The following is a 24,409-nucleotide window of genomic DNA, read 5'->3' as shown; positions in this document are numbered from 1 at the left end:
AAGTGGCTTTGAGTGGTTTTATTTATTTATTTTTTATATAAATTTATTTTTTATTGGTGTTCAATTTGCCAACATATAGAATAGCACCCAGTGCTCGTCCCATCAATTGCCCCCGTCAGTGTCTGTCACCCAATCACCCCCACCCCCCACCCACCTCTCCTTCCACCCCCCCAGTTCATTTCCCAGAGTTAGGAGTCTTTCATGTTCTGTCTCCCTTTCTGATATTTCCCACTCATTTTTTTCTCCTTTCCCCTTTATTCCCTTTCACTATTTTTTATATTCCCCCAAATGAATGAGACAGTATAATGTTTGTCCTTCTCCAATTGACTTATTTCACTCAGCATAATACCCTCCAGTTCCATCCACGTCAAAGCAAATAGTGGGTATTTGTCATTTCTAATGGCTGAGTAATATTCCATTGTATACATAGACCACATCTTCTTTATCCATTCATCTTGTGATGGACACCGAGGCTCCTTCCACAGTTTGGCTATCGTGGACATTGCTGCTGTAAACATCAGGGTGCAGGTGTCCCAGCGTTTCACTGCATCTGTATCTTTGGGGTAAATCTCCGGCAGTGCAATTGCTGGGTGGTAGTGCAGATCTATTTTTAACTCTTTGAGGAACCTCCACACAGTTTTCCAGAGTGGCTGCACCAGTTCACATTCCCACCAACAGTGCAGGAGGGTTCCCTTTTCTCCGTATCCTCTCCAACATTTGTGATTTCCTGCCTTGTTAATTTTCCCCATTCTCACTGGTGTGAGGTGGTGTCTCATTGTGGTTTTGATTTGTATTTCCCTGATGGCAAGTGATGCAGAGCATTTTCTCATGTGCTTGTTGGCCATGTCTATGTCTTCCTCTGTGAGATTTCTCTTCATGTCTTTTTCCCATTTCATGATTGGATTGTTTGTTTCTTTGGTGTTGAGTTTAAGAAGTTCTTTATAGATCTTGGAAACTAGCCCGTTATCTGATACGTCATTTGCAAATATCTTCTCCCATTCTGAAGGTTGTCTCTGAGTTTTGGATGGTATCTTTTGCTGTGCAAAAGCTTCTTATCCTGATGAAGTCTCAATAGTTCATTTTTGCTTTTGTTTCTCTTGCCGTCGTGGATGTATCTTGCAAGAAGTTACTGTGGCCGAGTTCAAAAAGGGTGTTGCCTGTGTTCTCCTCTAGGATTTGGATGGAATCTTGTCTCACATTTAGATCTTTCATCTATTTTGTGTTTATCTTTGTGTATGGTGCAAGAGAGTGGTCTAGTTTCATTCTTCTGCATGTGGATGTCCAATTTTCCCAGTACCATTTATTGAAGAGACTGTCTCTCTTCCAGTGGATAGTCTTTCCTCCTTTTTTGAATGCTAGTTGACCATAAAGTTGAGGGTCCACTTCTGGATTCTCTATCCTGTTCCATTGATCTATGTGTCTGTTTTTGTGCCAGTACCACACTGTCTTGATGACCAAAGCTTTGTAATACAACCTGAAATCTGGCATGCATTGGAAGAATTAATATTGTGAAAATGTCAATGTTACCCAGTGCAATTTACACGTTTAATGCAATCCCTATCAAAATACCATGGACTTTCTTCAGAGAGTTGGCACAAGTCATCTTAAGATTTGTGTGGAATCAGAAAAGACCCCGAATAGCCAGGGGAATATTAAAAAAGAAAACCATAGTTGGGGGGATCACAATGACATCGATTTTTACACTCAGGGCTGTGAGCTGGCTTCCCTGGGGTCTCTGAAGAATGCTTTGCTTTTAGGAGCTGCTGTCAACACCAATAAGAAGATGCCTGGCCTCCCCCCCACCCTGACCCCCCTCTTTATAGCCTGGGCTCCAGGGCTGGCTCTAGTTATCAGCTGGGCCCCTGGAGGCATCACCTCTGGGAGCTGCGCTGCCACCTGCTGTCCAAGCATAAAGGAAAAGCCAGGTGGCCCTTGTGTGCCAGCAGCCCCAGGGCTGGGGCCAGGAAGGGAAGGGGCTGCCGCGGGGGTCAGGGACGCCGGTGGGGAGGGCGGCAGGAGGGCTTCCCTGAACTCGGAACTGCCTGGGTTCTCGCTGGAGCCCCGACTCCCCAGGCTGGGCGGGCCCCCTCTCTCAGCGCCCAGGGCCCAGGGCGGGCTGTGCGGGGAGCGCCCTTCTCTGCCGCCCTCTGGCGGCCGCGCAGCGCGTCGCAGGCCGCTGCGGAGAAGGTGCCCCTGACATCCTCACCCCCTTTGGATTGCCTGAGGTTCTGCTTTTAGGGATGTTGGGTGGAGACAAAGGATTGAGATCAAGATATTGAGCCTATAGGAGCAATTTATCTTCCTCTTTGGGTTTCATCTACAACCTCAGTTTCCCCAGGTCCTCGGGAGTTTTCAAGGAAAATACTGCCTCTGTGCCTCAGTCGCATGTCTCCCCCCCAGTCTCTTCCTCCCCCTGCTTCCATCCTTTCCTCTGGACTTTATCTTTCCTCCACATGCCCCTCCAGCCCTGGCACCACAGGCTGTGCAACCTGGTTCCTCCCTGTCACCGCTCTTCTGTTCTGTCCACACCCTCCCAGGCTCTGCCCTCTGGGCCGCCACCTCTCAAGCTCCTCCCTGACATCCCTGTGTTTCTGCCCTGCTCCTTTCTAGCACTGTCCCTTCTCTGCTGGGGTGCAGGTGTGCTTCCTGGGCATTGCCCCCGCCCTTTCCAAGGGGGCTCTCCTGCCCCCCAACCCAGAGCTCCAGTGTGGCCTGTGTCCCCCTGCCCTCTCTGTCCTGAATCTGCAGGCATGGCCTCTGGCTCCCAGATCTGCCAGGACTTCCCTGGTGGGGGGTGGAGGTGAGGAAACTGGAGGCCTGGGGCTGAGTTTGATCCCCACCTTGTTCCTCCTGGTGTAGCCTCCTCACCTGGACTCACTCACCTGGAACAGGTAGGGAATACCTGTCTGAGGCTGCAAGAAATCCTTCGTGAGGCTGTAGTGAGCATCAGCACTGTGGTAGGAATGCCACAGGCTAGCCCACAGTGTGTGCTCATAAACGTGAGCTTTTAGTATCTGCCCTTCCTCACTCGGCTCCCCTGGCCCTTAGCCTGGTGTCAAAAAAATGTTTAGAAGAGAGAAGACTGAGAGTAATAGACTATGTAAGTCAAAATTGACTGTCAGGAAATTCATGTGGTTTAGCCTAACACATGCTCTAAGTTCTTATCCAGGAAATGCCCCTGAATGTGGACAAGAAGACAGGATAGGGATTGGATTGAATCACAGGAAACCATGTGAATGAGCCAATTCACATGCAGGGAGGAAGGAGGCATGCCCATGGTCCACCTGCATCCATCTTATGATCACCACACTGGCCCGCTCTGTCCCTGTGCTCATGAGCCTGTATGTGCTGGGAGCTGCCTTGGGTCTGGGGTCCAGCTTCCCCAGTCCTCTCATGTCCACACCGGACCTGGACTCTTGGAGCCTCAGACCCATATCCTCCCTCCTATCAGGGGCACACACACACACACACACACACACACACACACACACATACACACACAGAGGTGCCTTGGGATTTCTAAAGGAAAGAACTACCCCCTGGAGATGGATTCCCTCAAGCTGCTGCCCGACACTGAACCTCACATGACAGGGGAGAATCAGAATGCTGCCCCTGCTTGGCTTTCTCCTGGGGAGCAAAAGCAGTGAGTCCCACACCTACCATATCTGTGTGTGCTGGGCACCCAGGGGAGACCCAGAGGGAGGATCAGGGGCCCTGCCCTGGGGGAGCTCCCTGACAGCTGGGAAGAGGAGGCTGACAGCCAGGGCAGAGAGACACAGGGCTCTGGGTGCTCCCTCAGCAAGTGTGTGTGAGAAGAGTGGGTCAAGGGCAAGTAGACCAGGACCCATAACTCAGATGATGGGAGCCTGGCAATGAGCAAAGGAGGGAAGGTGGAGGAGGACACAGAAGTCTAGAAGGATTCCTAGGAGACAATAAGAATGTTGCTTCCTTAGTAGGAAGGAGCAGGAGCATGGAGAGGAGAGAGTCAGAGAAGTCAGAGCTCTCAGGAAGTGCATGACCTTAGGGGGAGGGAGTGTGTGTGTGTCTGTGTGTGTTGGGGAATGTGTGTGAGGGAAGCAGAGGGATGGAGGAGGAGGGTCTGCTGGATGAGAGGCCACCATGTAACATGTGCCAGGGTTGTAGCTGCACAGTGACCCTGGGCTGGGCGGGAGGACACTTGGAGCGATGCTGACTTCCTAGCCTTGATGTGCTCCCTGGACTGTGAGGATGATGAACCTGGACCCGACAGGCTGGGGGGCCATGTCTTGAGGATGCAATGGCTATTGCCTGGAAGGGTAGAGAAGGGTCCCCTAGGGATTAGGATACAGAAAGAGTGAGAGGGTGACTGTGGTGAGGTGAGGAGAGTCATGGGAAGCCTGAAGGCTCTGAGACCTTTCTTCAGGCTCTCCCCTTCGCTCATGCCTCCCATGGATGACATTCTGTGTTTGAAGCTCAAAGACCCTCCATAAATGATGAGTTTCAGCCTCTCCTGTGCAGAGGGTAAGGTATTCCTGCCCCACTTCCCAGCTGAGTCCTCAACCTACGAAGCTCTCCTGAGTAGGACATCCTGAGAAAGGCCCCACAAGGTGGATCTTTGGCCCTCTGGGGAGTCCCTTGTCCCTTCCACACCTGGGCCCAAGCCTGGCTGCCTCCCAGGGCAGAGCCTGCAGTGGGGCCCCACAATGTAGTCATGAAAGTAGTCCTGTGATTTGGGGCTCTTACCTACCGGTTGTGTCATCATTCCTCAGAATCTTCGCTATGACCTGAGGAGGAATAAACCACATACCTCCTGGAGCTAAGGTTTAGAGAAGAATTAACTTCCTAAAGTTCAAAGAGACTATGTTTTGTTGCCTGACGTGGGATATGTCATCTGGATCCATCTCACAGGAAAAAATAGAGTTAAGAGAGGCTTTTCTTTTCATGTTTGGGTTGTGTGTATGCATGTATGAATGTGTTTCACTGGTTAAAGCATGTGCCAATCCTAGCTCTAATGAAATCCTTTCTAAAGTATTCTAAATTTGTTTTGTAGAAATTAAATCCATCTCATTACTGGAGGCTCTTTATAAAGAGGACATTCCTTTTTTTAAATTTATTTTTTATTGGTGTTCACTTTCCCAACATATAGCATAATACCCAGTGCTCATCCCATCAAGTGCCCCCCTCAGTGCCTGTCACCCAGTCACCCCCACCCCCCGCCCACCTCCCTTTCTACCACCTCTTGTTCATTTCCCAGAGTTAGGAGTCTCTCATGTTCTGTCTCCCTTTTTGATATTTCCCACTCATTTTTTCTCTATAAAGAGGAGATTCTGATTCAGTGCTTTTCATGAAAGATGTAATGTACATGGGTAGGAGGAGGGTAAAGGGTAGAATGGGAGTAGAAAATAATTTTGAGAAGAGAATTCAGCTCCTGGCTTTAATTACTCGGAAGCCAAAGCCATTCTGAACTTTATTAAACTTCTAAGTGTCCATGGAATTAGAACAAACAAGGCGGGTTTTGCACCCTGTTCTCCTCTGCAGGACTTCTCTGGAACCAGATAGACTTCTCTGGGTCCCTCTGCACCCTCCCTCCTGCTGCTAAAGGGACTCCCTGTGTTCCAGCTGTAACCACACATCTGGTTCTGGGACCTTCATATGTGGCTGACAGAGCCGGGGGCGGGGAGAACAATTCTCCTTTAGGTTGCTTGAGTCAATGTTCTCATGGTCTCCCCTGGCCCTGAGAGGAGCGGGGAGAGCTGGTCTCTGCAGAGCCCTGAGAAAGCCCCAAGGTAGAAGGCTGGGGCCAGCTTGCCATGCTGTCTTAGGTCTTCCCACATGTGGCTGGTTGCTTCATCCCTGGTCCCTTATAACCTAATTTCAAGCATGTACACTGGCCTCCAAGTCTCTATTCTCTGCCTCAGTTTCTACTTTTGTGGGTTTCATATGTGTATTTGTGGGAACCCTACAGTGAGGAGCTTCTTGAAGGCATGGATCTGACTGCTCGGTAGGTGTCTACACTGCTGATCCCAAAATAATGGACAGTCACTAGTACATTATTTTGCTCCCACTGTGCATGTTGCGTCTTCATCTCTTCTCAATGCAGACACAGTCTCAGGCCTTCCCTCTCTTCCTTCTCCACCATGGGATCCCTAACCAGGCTGTCCCAGAACCTTCACCAGAGCTGGTCAGTCTCCCCTGCTTACCTGCTTCAGTTTCTCTTTCTCTTTGGCTCCCACACCCCACTGGGTGTGCCAGGCTGCATGCACTCAGATATTGGGGCTGAGCTCAGGCCTCCTTTGATGGCAGCATCGTGGTGGGGAGGGCAGGGGAAGCCATGTCCATATCCATGTAGGGCCTCTGGGACCCCCAGGTGGGTACAGGAGGGAGCCTGGGGCAGCCCTGGCAGCAGCCTGGCCCTGTCAGTTCTCTGGCCTCCATACTCTACCAGCTGAGCTCCACCAGGCTCCGCACATTCTCCTTCTGCCAGCCAGGACCTCCTCCATACCCAGGACCCTGGAGAGCTTGTTTACTTCTAAATTCATATCTTGGTGCCAAGAAAGGCTCCAGCAGTCTCATTTAAGTCCTCAGTCCACCTCCTCACCCATGCAGGGCCCCACTGGTCTTCCATTGCCCACCTCTAGCTTTCTTCCTGGATTCCAGCTCACTTACCTCATTCACCCTTTCTCACCCTTCCCATGTACCTGTCTCCCATTGGCCCCAACTCTCTGAGATGCAGCCTTGTTAGGGCCCCGCCTCCCATGGCCCAGCCTTCAGAAGGGCTCTGCCCCTGGGGAACCTTACTCTCTGAAGGTCCCACCAAGCTTCACTCCAAGAGCTGACTGCTTGGCCAAACTCCTTTCCTCTCTTTGGTTTCGGCTTGCGTTTTCTTCTCAGGTCTTCCTGCTTGAGGAAGAGAAAGCCCCTGGGTAAGTGATTTCTCCCTTTTATATATTTGGCAGGAAAACTGAGACAGAGCCAGAGAAGAAGAAGGATGGGCTTGGAGCGCTACTGGCTATAGAATCCCTGTGGATTTGAGCAGAGAGTATTTCATGGAATCAGAGCTAGGCTTTGGATTGGGGGTTGTAGATCAGAGGCCTTGTAAGTTTGGGAAGGGCAGGTAGGTTGCTAGGGTCAGAGGGACTTGGAGGCCTACACCCTGTTTTCTCCAGACTAGAAAGGTTTTCCACTCTGCTGAGGAGCATCTGAGTTAGGGGAGGTTATTCCTTGTCGCTTCACCTCCAGGGTCCTCCCACCTTTTTGCCTTGCCCTTCTTCCTGGCTTTTCCTTTCTGACCTGGTGCACAGCTTGCTTTCCTCGTCTTTGTCTCTCCTGCAGGGCCACCACAGAGAATGTTTAGACATGTTCTTTGAATGAGTGAAGATTCTTCCACCTGGCTGTGCTGCCTCCTTCATATTTTGCCTCACTTTCCCACTGGAGACTCTGGAAGTCTCTGTATGACATCTTCTTAGGGAGGACATTGGTGTGGACTCTGCAGAAAAATAGCAGGCCCAGTTTGATAAGATGGTCCCCCATCACCAGGGAGGATTTGAGGGGCTTTTTCCTTCAGGCTCAAGGAGCTAGATATCTACTTTTACAGCTGCTGGAAGTATCTCCCTGTCTTTCTTATCTAATATAAAAAAGTTGTGGTGGGGATTGATTATAGGCAAGTTCAGGCTATAGGAGGAAAGATTACCAAGCTCCCTTGGGGTTGGCTGCTTATTGATCTTGGAAACACTGGGTCTGCAATAGGCAGTTTGCTGTTATCACAAAACATATTTGCAACTTTTAATTTTTTTTGTGAATTTATTTTTTATTGGTGTTCAATTTGCCAACATATAGAATAACACCCAGTGCTTTAATTTCAAAGTCCCTGGAGTCTTAGACTGTTCTTTCCTCTCTCCCTTCCGCACCACCATGTACACTCTGGACAATATCTCAACACACCAGACAACACTTCTCCATGCATGTTTTATTGATTATTTGTGGCAAATGTTAATTTCTGGGTTGTCTCTCTCTTGCTCTCTAGCAGTTCTTGGACAATTTCTCTCCATTATCAGTTGATAAATTTTATGTGCTTCCAGAAGACAGATGCATTTTAACCTTAATTTAAGCAAAATCATGTGGAAAGGCCAATTTATCACACTAAGTATATTCCAGATTGATAAATATGGTTTTCATATTATATTCTTTTGATTTATTCTTGTCCTTTTCTTCCCTATTATCATCGCAGATACCAAAAATGCAGAATGTGGATCAGAAGATACAGGGAGGCAGGATGAAGGATGTCTCTTAAAATGTGGTGGCAGTAGATCTTGGTTTTAGATTATGTTGCCTGAGCAGGATTCAGGCAATGGGTCTTGGTGGAGAAACCATATTGATTTATATTTGAATAATAACTCAGGTCTTTGAGGCATAATACAATATTCATATGACTCAGATGATCTGGTGTTTTACTTATGACAAAACAAAATAAAACAAAACAATTAACTTTCCAAAGGAGAGGGTGGTGGTGTGGAGCATCTACCTAGAGGTATGAAAGGAAGTAAGCACAGTCTGTTTAGAGAGAACAGAGAGACAGAGACAGCCAAGTCCTTACACAAGAGGACAGAAGAATACATTTAAAGATATGAAGGAAGATAACCAGAGAGATAATCAGCCTTTCTTAAGCCATGGTGTGTGAAGTATATATGAAGTGTATATAGTGGAAGGAGGTCCATGGAAGAAGGAGCTCTGGACTGTGACCACTCACAACTGTTAGTCTAAATATGGAGACAGAATATAGTGTTGGATGGGACCTCTGGATGGATTTCTAGATTCTGTGCTTACAAGGAATGGAAAGATTTTGTGGAAAAAACAAAGGTGTTTAGTAAGGCTTCTTGGAAAAAATGATGTGGCTAGATCCTCATTGTAGACTATGTCCAGCCTATATTACATTTGTTATTGGGAAAATAAGGTGGAGAGTCAGATGGATTTTCTTCTACTGATTTCTTCTAAGGATTTTTATTAGATGTTCTGTGTTGACAGGATTCGGGGTTAAGAAAAGGGAGTAGAGAATCATAGGGGGAAGTAAAGAAATTGATTTTTCCTGTTGACATCAGTGTATCCCATCACTTTCTAATCCCCTAATTGCACATCCTTTCTGACTTTTCCCATCTCTCTTTATGATACTTGTTTGGAAAATCGAATTCTGTTATTCCCGGCAGCCCGTCTAGTCTCTGAATTCCCCTACAATAGAAGCACATGTTATTCTGATTTGTCAAGTTGATTATAATTATCCTGCTTTGGTGTGATGAAAATGTTAAGAATTTCGAAAACTTGTTTCTCACTGAAACTAAATCAGTAGATGTGCCAAATTATGAGTGAGGAAAATCACACTTAAGTCTATTTTTTTTGCAGTTATCCCAGAGGGACTAAAAAGGTATCATGTTCACAACCATCCCAGAGTAATCCTAGATAATATGGAGTCTATACAGCCTCTAGAGAACTCTATCTTCTTGTTTACCCCAGGTAATAGTGCAATGATACTAGTGTAGTGTGTGCATGTAGCAGGGACTCCATAGATTTTGTGGGACAGAAGAAAAAAAATATTTGGTCTACACCTGCATAGATTTTAGGCTATACTTGGGTGGATGGATTTGGTCTACATACAGTTGGTCTGGTGTTTGTTAGTCTACATCAGGATGAGTTTTTCATGACTTGGAATTTAGCGTCCACCAGATTCAGAGGCTAAATGTTTTGGTCTACATCTGCATAGATTTGGGGCTATATTTGGGTGGATGGATTTGGTCTACATACAGCTGACCTGGAGTTTGTTAGTCTGTGTTCGGATGAGTTTTTCCTGACTTGGAATTTAGCCTCTGCCAGATTCAGATGGGTTTGAGAGTTGTAGTGCTTGGGCTGAAGGTAAGTAGGTGAGTTAGAAGGTGGCTGTGTTTTCTCTTAGTTTAATAAGCATAGCATGAAGCAGGTTCTTCTTTCAGGAAGGGAGACAAAGGCTTCTTCCAAGTAAAATGTAAACAGAATATAGTAGAAAGTAAGATCATGGCTGGGGAAGATGCTTGGTTTGTGATCTATTTTCTAAGGTTGTTCTCAGAAGACTCCTGGAAGATAAGTTGGGATATTTATTTTCTTTAGCATGAGCTGAATTTGGTTACTTCAGCTTTCTTTCTAATCTTTCCACCTTCCCTTCTATTTCCCAGGGGAGAGGTTATACTTTTTTTTTTTTTTTTTTTTACTACTGTAGTGGTGTCTGTCTCTCTCTTTTCCTTTTTTGCAGATACCAAGACTGAGATGCAGATGCAGATGATGATGATGGTGGTGATATAATATCTTGATCTATATTAATATCCACAGCAAATATTTAGCTTGATCTGTCTAATTGGGAAAACTGAACTTATTGTTTGAAGCTGTGAGGGAGTTTGTTTTGTGTTCTTGGTGGGAGGCATGGAAGGAAGGCCTAAAAGAGGCTCTATTTATCAGATCAGACACAGCCCACACTGAAGATGTAGCTTCAACTGATGTTTTCCTGGGAAACATCATACACAATGTCAAGATGGGGTCATTCCCTCCTCTTCTATGCAGTCTTCTCTGGCTGACCCACAGTGCACAGAAGATACTACTAGTCTTGCAGGCAATGAAAAATGAGGACCTTACTGCTCTTACCTTCCTTCAACTAGAAAGTTATTTGGGATCTTGACATACCCTATTCTACACACCATTCAACCAATTGAACTACTGTCCCACTCCTCCATTCTGCAGGCTAGCCTTACATGTAGTTATTGCAGTTTGAGTCTCCTGTCATGTTGCCCGATGTTAAAATATTAAGGGACTTATTTTCCAAATATAGTAAAGCAGTGCAAGTAATAAAACTCTGTGTTGTCTGTTCAATTGTCGTACATCAAGAAGACACTGGAGCAAATCATAAGTGTCACAGATAATGCACTTTGTCTCAGCCAACATGAGTTATGTCTTTTGTATTTTCACTTTGTTGTGGTGAAAGAAACTTGGCCCTCAGTTCTGTGTCAGATCTCTGACATCACCAAACTGGGCTGTAGACCCTGGGATTCTTCCTTTACTATGAAAAATTCTTTGTACCTCAAGTTTCAGTTTGGGAAGGAAGGGCAAGCTAAACACATCAATAGGCAGAATTCTGATCTTATGCTCCACCTACTGCTCCTATCCTTTTCCCTAACTGGATGCCGTCCCAGTACCACTGGACATTGAAGAGAGGAGAGCAGAAGAAGGAAAGCATACTGGGAGATCAGCTGTCTTAGCCATATCTATGTCCGGAGAAGCTTCTGGAAGAAGGGTCATGTTGAACAGATTTGGAAAGAGCTTGTTCCACGCAGAGTAGGACAACCTATTTGAGGCCTGATGTTAATGCCAGCAAGATGTGCATGTGTGGGGAAAGATTTTGCCTGTTTAAGCAGACAGCTACAAAAGGTTAATAATAGGAGTAAGTGGTAGAAAAAAACAATGAAAAGAAAGACTTAGAAGTACAATCATAGAAGTTTGGACTTAATAGAGAAAAGGAAACTGCAGGTCTGGTTGGTAGTGTGTGTTTCTGTGCATGTGTGTGTATATGTGTGTGTGTGTGTGTCTTTTCAAGACTTGAGGAAAGTGTCATTTTCCAGAAGGATGATAGAGAGCACTCATATGTCAGCTATCTGATGCAATGAAGTAGTAAGGAAGAATGTGATTTAGGCCTTATTCTACTACAATGGCAGTAATTCTGATGACTACTGAGTGAATCTTAGTGAGAGCTGAGAAAATCTCCTTCTTTAGAATAACCAATTCCATGGACCAAGATGGTGGACCAGGGAGTGTGTTAGGAGGCTGGCCCTGGATTTGCAGTTTTGCAAACCATGGAAACCTACTAGATAGAAGTCTAGAGTAGACAAGATGCTAAGTGTCTAAGTGACTTCATGTCAGCTGAATTGAATTAAGGACTAGGCTGGTGATTCCCAATTATCTGAAACCAATAATTTAAGTTGGAATTTCTTAGATTTGTTCCAAATTTTTATGTGATTTCCCTGAATAAAATCAGGATCTTTAGAGGCTGCTTTGTTGATCCTGTTGTTTCTAGATATATTTGGTGTTTCTTCCTTCTGAAACTAAAATAGAAAGTCAATCCTTTCTCTTCTCTGTTGATCTTCCTGTACCAATAGCATGTTAAGAATACCCATTTTTCCTTATCTTTAGTCCATGTTCATTAATAACTTTATTTTTTTTTAATTTTTATTTATTTATGATAGTCGCACAGAGAGAGAGAGAGAGGCAGAGACACAGGCAGAGGGAGAAGCAGGCTCCATGCACTGGGAGCCCGACGTGGGATTTGATCCCGGGTCTCCAGGATCGCGCCCTGGGCCAAAGGCAGGCGCCAAACCGCTGCGCCACCCAGGGATCCCAATAACTTTAAAAAATACTGAGGATATCCAAAATAAGTTAAGAGTTCTGTGCTTATGCCTGAGGCCCATTGGCCTTTGTGCTTGTTTCCATGATTGATCAATAAATGCTAATTGTGAGTTTAGAGCTGGTCACAGACATGGGTCACAATGGGTAACACTAATGCTCATTTTATATTCTACTTTGTCAGATCTTTGGCTGTCTGCAAAAAAGTAAGTCAGAATGATCAATCTGAGATAGCTGAAGTCCTTTTACCAGCATCAACCTGCTGTTTTATCTCTGGAATGGGGTTAATCATTTTTTGCAGTGACTGGGAAACTGACACTTTTCTGGTACTGGTTCTTTGGGTTAAAGGTAAAGAAGAGATTTCCATTCTCTGGCAAACATTCCCTGCCTGCTCCTGATTGGCAGCCAAGTTTATGGAGTAAACGGCCAAGTGAATTAGAAAATTCAAAAAGATGATTTGTTAACCCATCCTGGCACCATTTTACTCTCTTTTGTCACTTTCGGGGCTGTCTTTTATGAAAGAAATTTCCAACAGGTGTGTGCTGGCATCATCTGGAAGCCCTGGGTGATGGCTGAGGTTTGGCAAAGCCAAACCTGGAGGTATTTAGGTTGTCAGGGAGATTACAACCATCTTCCTGCCATTGGGCTCCCATTTTAGTTAATGTCTGCTCTCTATCTCCGTCTTTCTTTACACAATGAGAATCAAGGTTACATTTTCTTCTCTAGCACTCCATAACTGCCCTAAAGATGGTTCTTCTTCTTCTTAAGAATGAGGTAGCAACTAGAAAAGACTTGGAGTAGAATATTGAAAGAACAGGAGTGAACGAAGTCTTATATTCAGCATCTAGAACTCTGTTATTCAATATTTTCAGAAAACTCAAGCCAAAGAAGGGAATGCCATTCCTGATATTGATAGTTTTGAAAGCACTGATCAATTGTTTTTTAGTAAGTCAACTTTGTGTAGAAAGTTTTTTTTTTATAGATTGACTGCTTTAATCATTATATTCAGTTTACACATTTAAGCCAGGAATATGATATAAAAACATTGTTAAGACAATGAGTACCATGTAATCAGGGAATAGGCTTCTCTTCCCCATTGTGTTTGTAGCATCAAGCACTAGCATTCATAAGGTACTTAATACTTATTGAATGAATGAGGGAATGAATGACCTAAGACTTTCACTGGTCTATTACTTTTCTACTTGAGGCAAAGAGGAGCTGCATTCTCCTATATCTTAGTACCCTTTTTAGTATCTGTGTCTGAAACTCAAATGTAGTCAGGACCCCTGTAAAGAGCCTAAGAAGGGAAATGCGATGAGGACGATGTGCGGTAAGCTCTGGAATCTCTACATCCTGGAGGTGTTTGGTCATCATACTATGTTGAGAGTGGAGGATGAATCAGGTGGTCCTCAGCTGGAAAGAAATGTAGCACACACACCTCAGAGTACATGGCCTACTGCCTTGCTGAGAGATATTAGTTATTAGGTTTCCAAATTTTCCCATACTTCCTTCCCCTAACTGGCATTTGAATCCTAAGAATTCCATGGTGAAAATTGATTTCTGCCTCTCCTCTTTTCCCAGTGGGGACAGCCCCATACTTCTCTCCTTCTATACCCTCCATCTCTCCCCCATCTCTACACACAAGTGTGTATTTTCAATCATTTATAAATGGTGTTTGGGTGGCCATTCTCTCCAGACTTTTTGTTGCTTAGAAAGTCTACAATTTCTTGGACTTCTCATTTGGATGTAGAAGCTTTGATTCCTGTTGCTTAGGGGAAGTGAGGTTATAAGAGCTATTCTTTGCTTCTCGTGGATGAATTTTCAGTTTCTTTCTGGGGGCCCTTTTCCCCTCCAGCTCTGAGCATCTATGACATTTCTGACAGTCCTTCCTGAGGCATCTGGGGCTGTGACTGGATTTATCTATTTAATTCTAGAAGGCTTGTGAGTGCCTGAGGCATCTGGTTCCTGCCCCTTTTCTGAGAGTCCACCTAACCCTGTCATCGCAGACCTTAATTTCACCAGGTTTCAGGAAAAGTGCCCTTTGTCATTATGTCAGCTTTTGATTATACAATACTGGTGGGAATAACCTAAAATAGTGAATGATGCTAAAATGACTTTTGTTTTATTTTTAAATAAAATTTAAAATTTAAAATTTTTTTAAGTCCTGCCTGGAGATAATCCAGAAAACGAACAGCTTCAATGAGAGCAATCATCATCTTTCTGTCCCATGGGTGGCTGTATGGCATCTCTTCTTTGACATCTAGAGAGGGAGGCAGATGGAAGCACACAGCTTGTTCAGCTCTCAGTGTGTTGTCAGGAGTACCAGACATCTACTGAGAGCTCTGCAGAACCTGTCTCTATGCCTTATTTTCAGACTCTGGAGGAGGACTTTACCAAGTTTGAGAACCCAATAATTAGTTCACAGAACAAAAAATTAGTAGGCAGCTTGTGAAACTATCAGTTTTTCTAGGGGTTTCATCACACCCAGAGTAACAGCCAAAGTTCTCACAGTCTTTCAGACCCTACATGAAGGATCTGGTTTCCTGATTTCTCTCTGAGCTTATCCCCTACTGCTGCCCCCTCACTCACTATGTCCTGGCCCCATGGGATTCTTTGTTATTCTTCAAAAATATCCAAGTGTCACTTCACACCCATTGGGATGGCTGCTATTGATAAAACAAAGGATAACAAATATGAGTGAGGATGTTAAGAAAGTGGGATGCTTGTGCATTGCTGGATGGGAATGTAAAATGGGGCAGCTGCTGTGGAAAACAGAAGGGTGATTTCTCAAAAAATTACATATACAATTAGCATATGATCCAGTAATCCCATCTCTAGGTATATATCCCAAGGAATTGAAAGTAGGGACTGAAAAAGATGTTGCTATACTCATATTTAAGACGGCATTATTCACAACAGCTAAAAGGTAGCATGACCACATGCCCACCAGTGGATGGAAAGATAAACAAGATGTGGGACACATGCACAATGGAATATTATTCAGCCTTAAAAAGGAAGAATATTCTGACACATGCTGCAACATGGATGACCCTTGAATACATTATATTAAGTGAAATAAGCCTATCACAAAAGGACAATATTGTATGATTATATTTATATGAAGTACCTCATATAAATTCAGGGCCTAGAAGTAGAATGATGGTTGCCAGGAGCTGTAGGAAAGAAAGAATGGGGAGTCACTCTTTAATGGGTACAGAATTTCAGTTTAGGAAGGTGAACGAGTTCTGGAGATGGATGCTGGTGATGGTGACACTATAGTGTGAATGTGAAGCCCTCTTGGACCACCCATTTTAAAATCACAACAACCACTCTGAGAATGTCCTAACCTTTTCTCGCTTTCCTTTCCTCTGCAGCACTATTAAAATTGAATACAATGCATATTCTTATTATATGTTTACTGCTTGCTTTCTACTGCAGGAATGTAAGCAGCTTGAGGGGAGAGATGTTTTTGTTTTTCTTTGCTTTATTCACAGTACTAAATAAATGGGGAGCAGTCTATTCGTTGAATGAATAAATGGAGGATGATGATTGGACACAGACCTCTATCTAGAGAAAGCACAAAGAGAAAGAGAAAATAGGAAGATTCCATTTTTCATTTGGTTTTGTCAACAAATTTCTTCTACCCCTGGGTATGAGACTCAATCCTAGTGTTGATGGTGGCTTTTATTTTGTTTACCTTTGTATCTATTCTCACCTGCTTCCACGATGGAAGTGTTAGTGTAAACATGCACCACATTTAATATTATTTCAAGCTCTTGCTATGACCTCAAAGCCTCTACTCTTGTAGTCTTTACTATCTCCTACCAGAGTTGCAAGGCCGCTGAATTAGGAGTTTGGAAACTGTGGGGAAGCTCAGCTATCCAGAAAGCCTTAGACTTCTTTGTTTGGGAGTCACTGGTTTGACTGTCTCTGAGGTTTTCATTGTCTGAAAATGTTAAGGAGGATTAGAGAATTTATATATTTTGGGATCAGGAAGGGGCTGTGCTTGGACACAATGGAATTGCTCTAATCTCTAGAGATGTTGCATTTACAGTCCACTTCTCTGAAACTTTGAGAACTTGAAAAGAGTCATTTAGTGCCCTCATTAACCTTCCTCTCAAGTCCTCATCAGACTTCCAGGAAAGCAACTGATATCCAAACTATCTTTGAAGGCCAACCTCCAGACTGGTAGGAGTGTTAACACTCAACTATGGAAACCAGTGGAACTTACTGCTTTGGAAAATTTTTCCTGTTTTGAAAAGGAAGGTCCAGAGTGAGGGCAGTACCCTTTTCAGACAGATAAGTGAACACAATGACCTTTAGGACAAAGGAGAATGTGCAGGGATGGCTGGGAAAGCAAGACAGCCTGTAATTCAATGGATGAATTATTGGATTTGACAGTTCTTCTGGGACACCTGGGATGGAACTTTGGGAGTTTGGAAGGAGCTCAGAGAATGAGAGAATCACAGGGAGGAGGGAGAGAAGGGTGGAGCCTGAGGACCTTATGGGATTCATTCAAGCTGTCTTCACGTTCTCTGGTCGCCCTCTGCATTTCTTTAACCACATCAGTGCCATGCACCTCCTTTGAGAGAGATTCTTCCTTAATTAAAGGGAGATTCACAGGCCCAGGGCCCTCATTAGGAAAGATCCTCAGAACACGCTCTTGAAATTGATGATTCAGCATGTTCTAGTCTCTTGTTTCTTCCTTGGACTTTTCTCTCTTTCAAAAAAATATCCTACTTCGAGGAATCTAGATACTCAATCAATACATCTATATATTCATTTTTCTTTCCTAAAAAATTCTTTTGATTGCTTGCTACAATCATGAGCAGATTTGGCTTGAATAGTGAGGGTTGGAGATGGGAGTGTGGAATTCAGGAAGAGGAGGTACATGGATTCTGGCTCTGCCTTCTGGATGCTTTTAGGCCATAAAGGAATTTAAGTGATACACCCAGGACACAAGCTGACAGAAAAGGGAATTAGTTTCAAGAGAGCATTAGGAAAAGTTGTAAGTGCTAGTAAGAAGGGGAGGAAGGTCAGAGATGGGGATCAGTCAGGATGGTTTAGGAATGGATTCTTTGACATGGAAGGGAAAGGTTATAGATAGGAATGAGAAGAACTAGATGTTTAAGCCTGGGCAGGAGCAAGAAGGACATCCCTGGAAGTGTAGATACTTATCCAGACCAAAGACTCATCCCAGGAAGGGTAAGTCAGGATATGAGAAGCTGAATTAGGAAGGAGGTGATATATCAGAGGTAGGGGCAGAATTAAGGTGGGGCTCTGACAGCTGGGTCAGAGGGTCTGGACTGAATAGAAACCATCAAAATAATCACAGATAATTACAGGGAAAAAGGTTATTTTTGAACATGACATTTGAGGATGATGTTGCTCTGTTTTGTTATAAATTGGATTTATAGTAGGTTCTCTCAGGAATCCCCATCATAGATTTGCTTTCTCTTCTTAAGTTTGGTTGTTCATTTGTTAATTTTGCCTGCTTCTGTTGGAATCATAAAATATGATCATTTAGTTCCCAGAGTTTTGTTCTTTGGGTTGCTTCTCTGGTATCTTCATACTTTGTAGGCCCACTGTTGCTCATCTTCACTAAAAGTGGGAAGAGTGCAAAGACCACACCGCATAACACAGTTCAGAGAAACAGAAATTATCGGGTATTACCCCTCTCTGACTCTGCCATTCAGATGGTCTTCCTCTGGGGTTCCTGGTCAGGGTCCATGGATGGACTTCTGAAGAGTATATTACATTTTTGAGGGTGACTAACTTCAGAGGGATCTGTGATTCAACAAATGTGAAGAACCACTGTTGTGTCTTTGTTGGGAGATAGGAGAATGAGGATGGTTCCCCAGAGAGAGAAACATGGTACAAGCATCCTTAATGCCAACTACAGGAGCCTCCAAGGATAGTTGAAGGAGCTGAAGGAAAAAGAGGAATTGGGAAAAGGGACATGGGTTCAGAGGGATCTAGTAGGAGGGGTGCTCCCTCTTCCTTTGTTCTTCCTCCTCTTTCTAGCAGGTATTCCTTCTTTGTATTCTCCATTCCCTGATGATCACAAGATTCCAGTTCCCCTTCAATTTAAATCTATTGATTGCCTGCCATTTATCAGGCTCGATAACAGGTTCTCTCACATTAGGTCTTACAATTCCTGTGTGGAACCTACAGTGCACAGGGTGGGGTCAGTCCTTTTCTCAGTCATGGCATGTTTGTGCCATCTCTTCCTGTCAGGCCCCTTTCAATGCATTTATTTTCCCTTTTCATCCTTATCTCTATTCTCATTTCCGCTCCTCAGTGAGGGCACTTGCTTTAGTGTATTTAACAAATAAATGCTCTTCCAGTCCATGCTCTGTATATGTATTTAGTTACATTCAGCCACTCAACAAACACAGTGCTGATTGTGTCAGGCACAGGTATAGGTGCAGGAAAGAGAGCCAGGAGTAAAAGATTAAAAAAGAAGGGAACAAAGGGAAAGGAGAGAAAATGAGTGAAAATATCAGTGAGGGTAACAAAACATGAGACACCTAACTCTGGGAAATGAACAAGGGGTAATGGAAGGGGAAGTGGGTGGGGGGTTGGGGTGACTGGGTGATGGGCAATGAGGGGGGCACTTGGCGGGATGAGCACTGGGTGTTATGCTATATGTTGACAAATTGAACTCCAATAAAAAATTTAAAAAAGAAAAAAAGAAAAAAGAAAACAATATGTTTTGATGGTGCTTACATCCCTCTGGAATGAGACAAATTATGAACAAATAAGACATATAGCTCCTTAAATAGTGATCAGTTCTATGGGAAAAGAAGGACTGGGGTAAGTATGGTGTGTGGTTAGGAGGGGACTGCAGCTGTATGTGTAGTGAATCAGTAAGGCTGGGCAACAAACATGCTATTTCACCCAATGCAGTGAAGGGATCCACCATGTGGATATCTGGGCTAGAAGTGGTGCAGTTATAGGGGACAGCCAGTACACAGGAGGCCAGAATGGTTAGGAGGCCAGTAGCCAGAGAGAAATGAGTGGAAAGAGAGAAGCAGACAGTGAGAGCTAGTTTGGTCAGTGGCAAATACTATAGGACTTTGTAAGTCATTGTAAATGCAGACTTTGACTTTACTCTGAATAAAAAGAGAAGCCAATATAAGATTATGAGCATAAGAACATTACATTTTTTAAAACAGATATATGTATATCCTTGACAAATACACCACATTTTTTACTGTTTTATAAATGTACATAATGGCATTGCTCTATACAGCTCATCCTGCCTTTACTTTTCCTACTTAATATTATTTTTGAGATCTACCCATGTTGCTGTGTATCTACTGTATTATCTCTGACTGCTGTGCCATATTTCATTGTGCACACATGGCATATATTCCTCTAGGAACAGATGCTGGCACAGCTCCCGCTTCCTGCCACCACAAACAGTCCTGTGATAAAAACACTCACATGGGCTCTTATGAACGCAAGAGACAGTTTTCTGGGTGTGCACCTGGGAGATGCATTGTGGGATGGGAGTGTGTGTGTGTGTGTGTGTGTGTGTTCTTAATTCCACTGGGATTGTGCTTCCCGATGGTGACCCAGTGATGCTCCATTCAGTGGTGCATGATGTATCTTCTCACTGAATTATCATGCTGATACAGTAAGGAGGGTCAGGTGAGGTCCCTTGCGGATGAGTGAACTGAAGCCTAGAGAGAGTGAACAAATTCCCTGAGTTCATGTGGTCTCATGGAAGAGCCCAGGGCTCACTCACATCCAGCATTCTGCCATAATAGTCATTGCTCTTACCTCTATAGTACTCAATACTGTCTCCTCCAGAAATAAGATGAGGCATCTGTAGGTAATGATATTATTATTATTGTTTATTATTATTATTATTATTATTATTATTATTATTATTATTCTTGTACTTGAGTCTTGCATTTTTCTTTTTCTTAAACTTCTTTTATCATTTTTTGGTATTTTTTTTATTGTAGTTCATTTGGCAACATATAGTATAACACCCGGTGCTCATCCTGTCAAATGCTCCCCTCAGTGCCCATCACCCAGTCAACCCAACCCCATGCACAATTCCCTTTCCATTACTCCTTGTTCATTTCCCAAAGTTAGGAGTCTCTCATGTTCTGTCACCCTCACTGATATTGCCAAATCATTTTCTCTCCCTTCCCCTTTAATCCCTATCGCTATTTTTTATATTCCCAGAATGAATGAAACCATACAATGTTTGTCCTTCTCCAATAGACTCATTTCACTCAGCATAATACCCTCCAGTTCCATCCACGTCGAAGCAAATGGTGGGTATTCGTCATTTCTAATGGCTGAGTAATATTCCATTGTATACATAGACCACATCTTCTTTATCCATTCATCTTGCGATGGACACCGAGGCTCCTTCCACAGTTTGGCTATTGTGGACATTGCTGCTATAAACATTGGGGTGCAGGGGTCTCTGTTTTTCACTGTATCTGTATCTTTGGGGTAAATCCCCAGCAGTTCAATTGCTGGGTCGTAGGGCAGGTCTATTTTTAACTCTTTGAGGAACCTCCACACAGTTTTCCAGAGTGGCTGCACCATTTCACATTCCCACCAAGAGTGCAAGAGAGTTCCCCTTTCTCCCCAGCCTCTCCTTTGTTGTTTCCTGTCTTGGTCATTTTCCCCGTTCTCACTGGTGTGAGGTGGTATCTCATTGTGGTTTTGATTTGTATTTCCCTGGTGGCAAGTGATGGAGAGCATTTTCTCATGTGCTTGTTGGCCATGTCTACATCTTCCTTGGTAAAATTTCTGTTTATGTCTTTTGCTCATTTCATGATTGGACTGTTTGTTTCTTTGCTGTTGAGTTTAATAAGTTCTTTCCAGATTATGGATACTAGCCCTTTGTCTGATATGTCATTTGCAAATATCTTCTCCCATTCTGTAGGTTGTCTTTTAGTTTGTTGACTGTTTCTTTTGCTGTGCAGAAATTTTTTTATCTTGATGAAGTCCCAATAGGTCATTTTTGCTTCTGTTTCCCTTGCATTCGTAGATGCATCTTGTAAGAAGTTCCTGTGGCCAAGTTCATAAAGGGTGTTGCCTGTGTTCTCCTCTAGGATTTTGATGGATTCTTGTGTAACATTTAGATCTTCCATCCATTTTGAGTTTATCTCTATGTATGGTATAAGAGAGTGGTCTAGTTTCATTCTTCTGCATGTGGATATCCAATTTTCCCAGCACCATTTATTGAAGAGACTGTCCTTTTTCCAGTGGATAGTCTTTCCTGCTTTGTTGAATATTAGTTGACCATAGAGTTGAGGGCCCACTTCTGGGTTCTCTATTCTGTTCCATTGGTCTATGTGCCTGTTTTTGTGCCAGGACCACACTGTCTTGATGACCACAGCTTTGTAGTACAACCTGAAATCTGGCATTGTGATGCCCCCAGCTATGGTTTTCTTTTTCAATATTCCCCTAGCTATTCCAGGTCTTTTCTGATTCCACACAAATTTTAAGATTATTTGTCCCAGGGATCCCTGGGTGGCGCAGCGGTTTAGCGCCTGCCTTTGGCCCAGGGTGCGATCCTGGAGACCTGGGATCGAGTCCCACGTCGGGCTCCCTATATGGAGCCTGCTTCTCCCTCTGCCTATGTCTCTGCCTCGCTCTCTATCTCTTCTCTGTGTGTGTGTGTGACTATCATGAATAAATAAATAAAATCTTAAAAAAAAAGATTATTTGTCCCAATTCTTTGAAGAAAGTCCATGGTATTTTGATAGGGATTGCATTGAATGTGTAAATTGCCCTGGGTAGCATTGACATTTTCACAATATTAACTCTTTCAATCCATGAGCAAGGAATATTTTTCCATCTTTGTGTCTTCCTCCACTTCTTTTAGAAGTGTACTGTAGTTTTTAGGATATGGATCCTTTGCCTCTTTGGTTAGGTTTATTCCTAGGTATCTTATGCTTTTTGGTGCAATTGTAAATGGGATTGACTCCTTAATTTCTCTTTCTTCAGTTTCATTGTAAGTGTATAGAAATGTTACTGGTTTCTGGGAATTGATTTTGTACCCTGCCACACTGCTAAACTGCTGTATGAGTTCTAGCATTCTTGGGGTGGAGTTTTTTGGGTTTTCCACATACAGTATCATGTCATCTGCAAAGAGGGAGAGTTTGACTTCTTCTTTGCCAATTTGAATGCCTTTTATTTCTTTTTGTTGTCTGATTGCTGAGGCTAGGACTTCTAGTACTATGTTGAGTAGCAGTGGTGAGAATGAACATCCCTGTCCTGTTCCTGATCTTAGGGGAAAGGATTCCAGTGTTTCCCCATTGAGAATGATATTTGCTGTGGACTTTTCATAGATGGCTTTTAAGATGTGAGGAATGTTCCCTCTATCCCTACGCTCTGAAGAGTTTTGACCAAGAATGCATGCTGTATTATGTCAAATGCTTTCTCTACACCTATTGAGAGGATCATATGGTTCTTGTTTTTTCTCTTGTTTATATGATCTATCACGTTGATTGTTTTAGGAATGTTGAACCACCCTTGCATCCCGGGGATAAATCCCACTTGGTCATGGTGAATAATCTTCTTAATGTACTGTTGGATCCTATTGGACAGTATATTGTTGAGAATTTTTGCATCTGTGTTCATAGCGGATATTGATCTATAATTCTGCTTTGTGGTAGGGCCTTTGTCTGGTTTTGGAATTAAGGTGATGCTGGCCTCATAAAATGAATTTGGAATTATTCCACTCTTTTTTATCTTTAAGAACAGTTTTAGTAGAATAGATATTGTTTCTTCTTTAAACATTTGATAGAATTCCTCTAGGAAGCCATCTGGCCCTGGACTTTTGTGTTGTGGGAGGTTTTTGATGACTACTTCAATTTTCTCCCTGGTTATTGGCCTCTTCAGGTTTTCTATTTCTTCCTGTTCCAGTTTTGGTAGTTTGTGGTTTTCCAGAGATGCGTCCATTTCTTCTAGATTGCCTAATTTATTGGCATATAGCTGCTCATAATACGTTTTTAACATCGTTAGTATTTCTTTGTTCGTTGTGATCGCTCCTCTTTCATTTGTGATTTTATTAATTTGAGTCTTTTTTCTTTTTAATAAGGCTGGCTAATGGTTTATCTATCTTATTAATTCTTTCAAAGAACCAACTCCTGGCTTTGTCGATCTGTTCCGCAGTTCTTCTGGCCTCTGTTTCATTGAGTTCTGCTCAAATCTTCATTATCTCTTCTTCTGCTTGGTGTAGGTTTTATTTGCTGTTCTTTCTCCAGTTCCTTTAAGTGCGAGGTTAGCTTTTGTATTTGAGTTTTTTTCTAATTTTTTGAGGGATGCTTGCATTGTGATATATTTCCCTCTCAGGACTGCTTTTTCTGTATCCCAAAGATTTTGAACAGTTGTATCTTCATTTTCATTAGTTTCCATTAATCTTTTTAATTCTTCTCTAATTTCCTGTTGACCCATTCATCTTTTAGGAGGATGTTCTTTAACCTCTACGTGCTTGAGTTTCTTCCAAATTTCTTCTTGTGATTGAGGTCAAGTTTCAAAGCATTATGGTCTGAAAATATGCAGGGAACAATCCAAATCTTTTGGTATAGGACCTGATTTGTGACCCAGTAGTTGGTCTGTTCTGGAGAAAGTTCCATGTGTACTTGAGAAGAATGTGTATTCTGTTGTGTTCGGGTGCAAAGTTCTGGTTCAGTGTATCATTTAAAGCTCTTGTGTCTGGGCAGCCTGGGGTGGCTCAGCGGTTTAGTGCCGCCTTCAGCCCAGGGCATGATCCTGGGGACCCAGGATTGAGTCCTACATCGGGCTCCCAGCATGGGATCTGCTTCTGCCTCTGCCTGTGTCTCTGCCTGTCTCATTCTTCTGTGTCTCTCATGAATGAATAAATAAAATCTTTAAAAATAAAATAAAATAAAGCTCTTGCATCTTTGGTGATGTTGTGCTTAGAATATCTGTCATTTGCAGAAGGTGCTGTGTTGAAGTCTCCTACTATTAGTGTACTATTATCTAAGTATGTCTTTACTTTGGTTATTAATTGATTGAT

General features: G+C 43.3%; 1 pseudogene across 1 annotated transcript in view; it reads left to right on the top strand.

Annotated features, from left to right (window-relative positions):
- The first annotated feature begins 6,761 nt into the window (after positions 1 to 6,761).
- Positions 6,762 to 24,409, top strand: part of LOC144297109 (cationic amino acid transporter 3 pseudogene) — a 28,482-nt pseudogene continuing 10,834 nt past the window's right edge. The window contains exon 1 of the transcript XR_013364173.1: positions 6,762 to 6,902. The product of XR_013364173.1 is annotated as a cationic amino acid transporter 3 pseudogene (transcript). The remainder of the gene's footprint in view (positions 6,903 to 24,409) is intronic.

The sequence above is a fragment of the Canis aureus genome, chromosome 25, assembly GCF_053574225.1.
Source record: "Canis aureus isolate CA01 chromosome 25, VMU_Caureus_v.1.0, whole genome shotgun sequence".
NCBI classification, from domain to species: Eukaryota; Metazoa; Chordata; class Mammalia; order Carnivora; family Canidae; genus Canis; species Canis aureus.
Note: the sequence above shows the minus strand (reverse complement) of the source record. Positions and strands in the feature narration are given on the sequence as shown.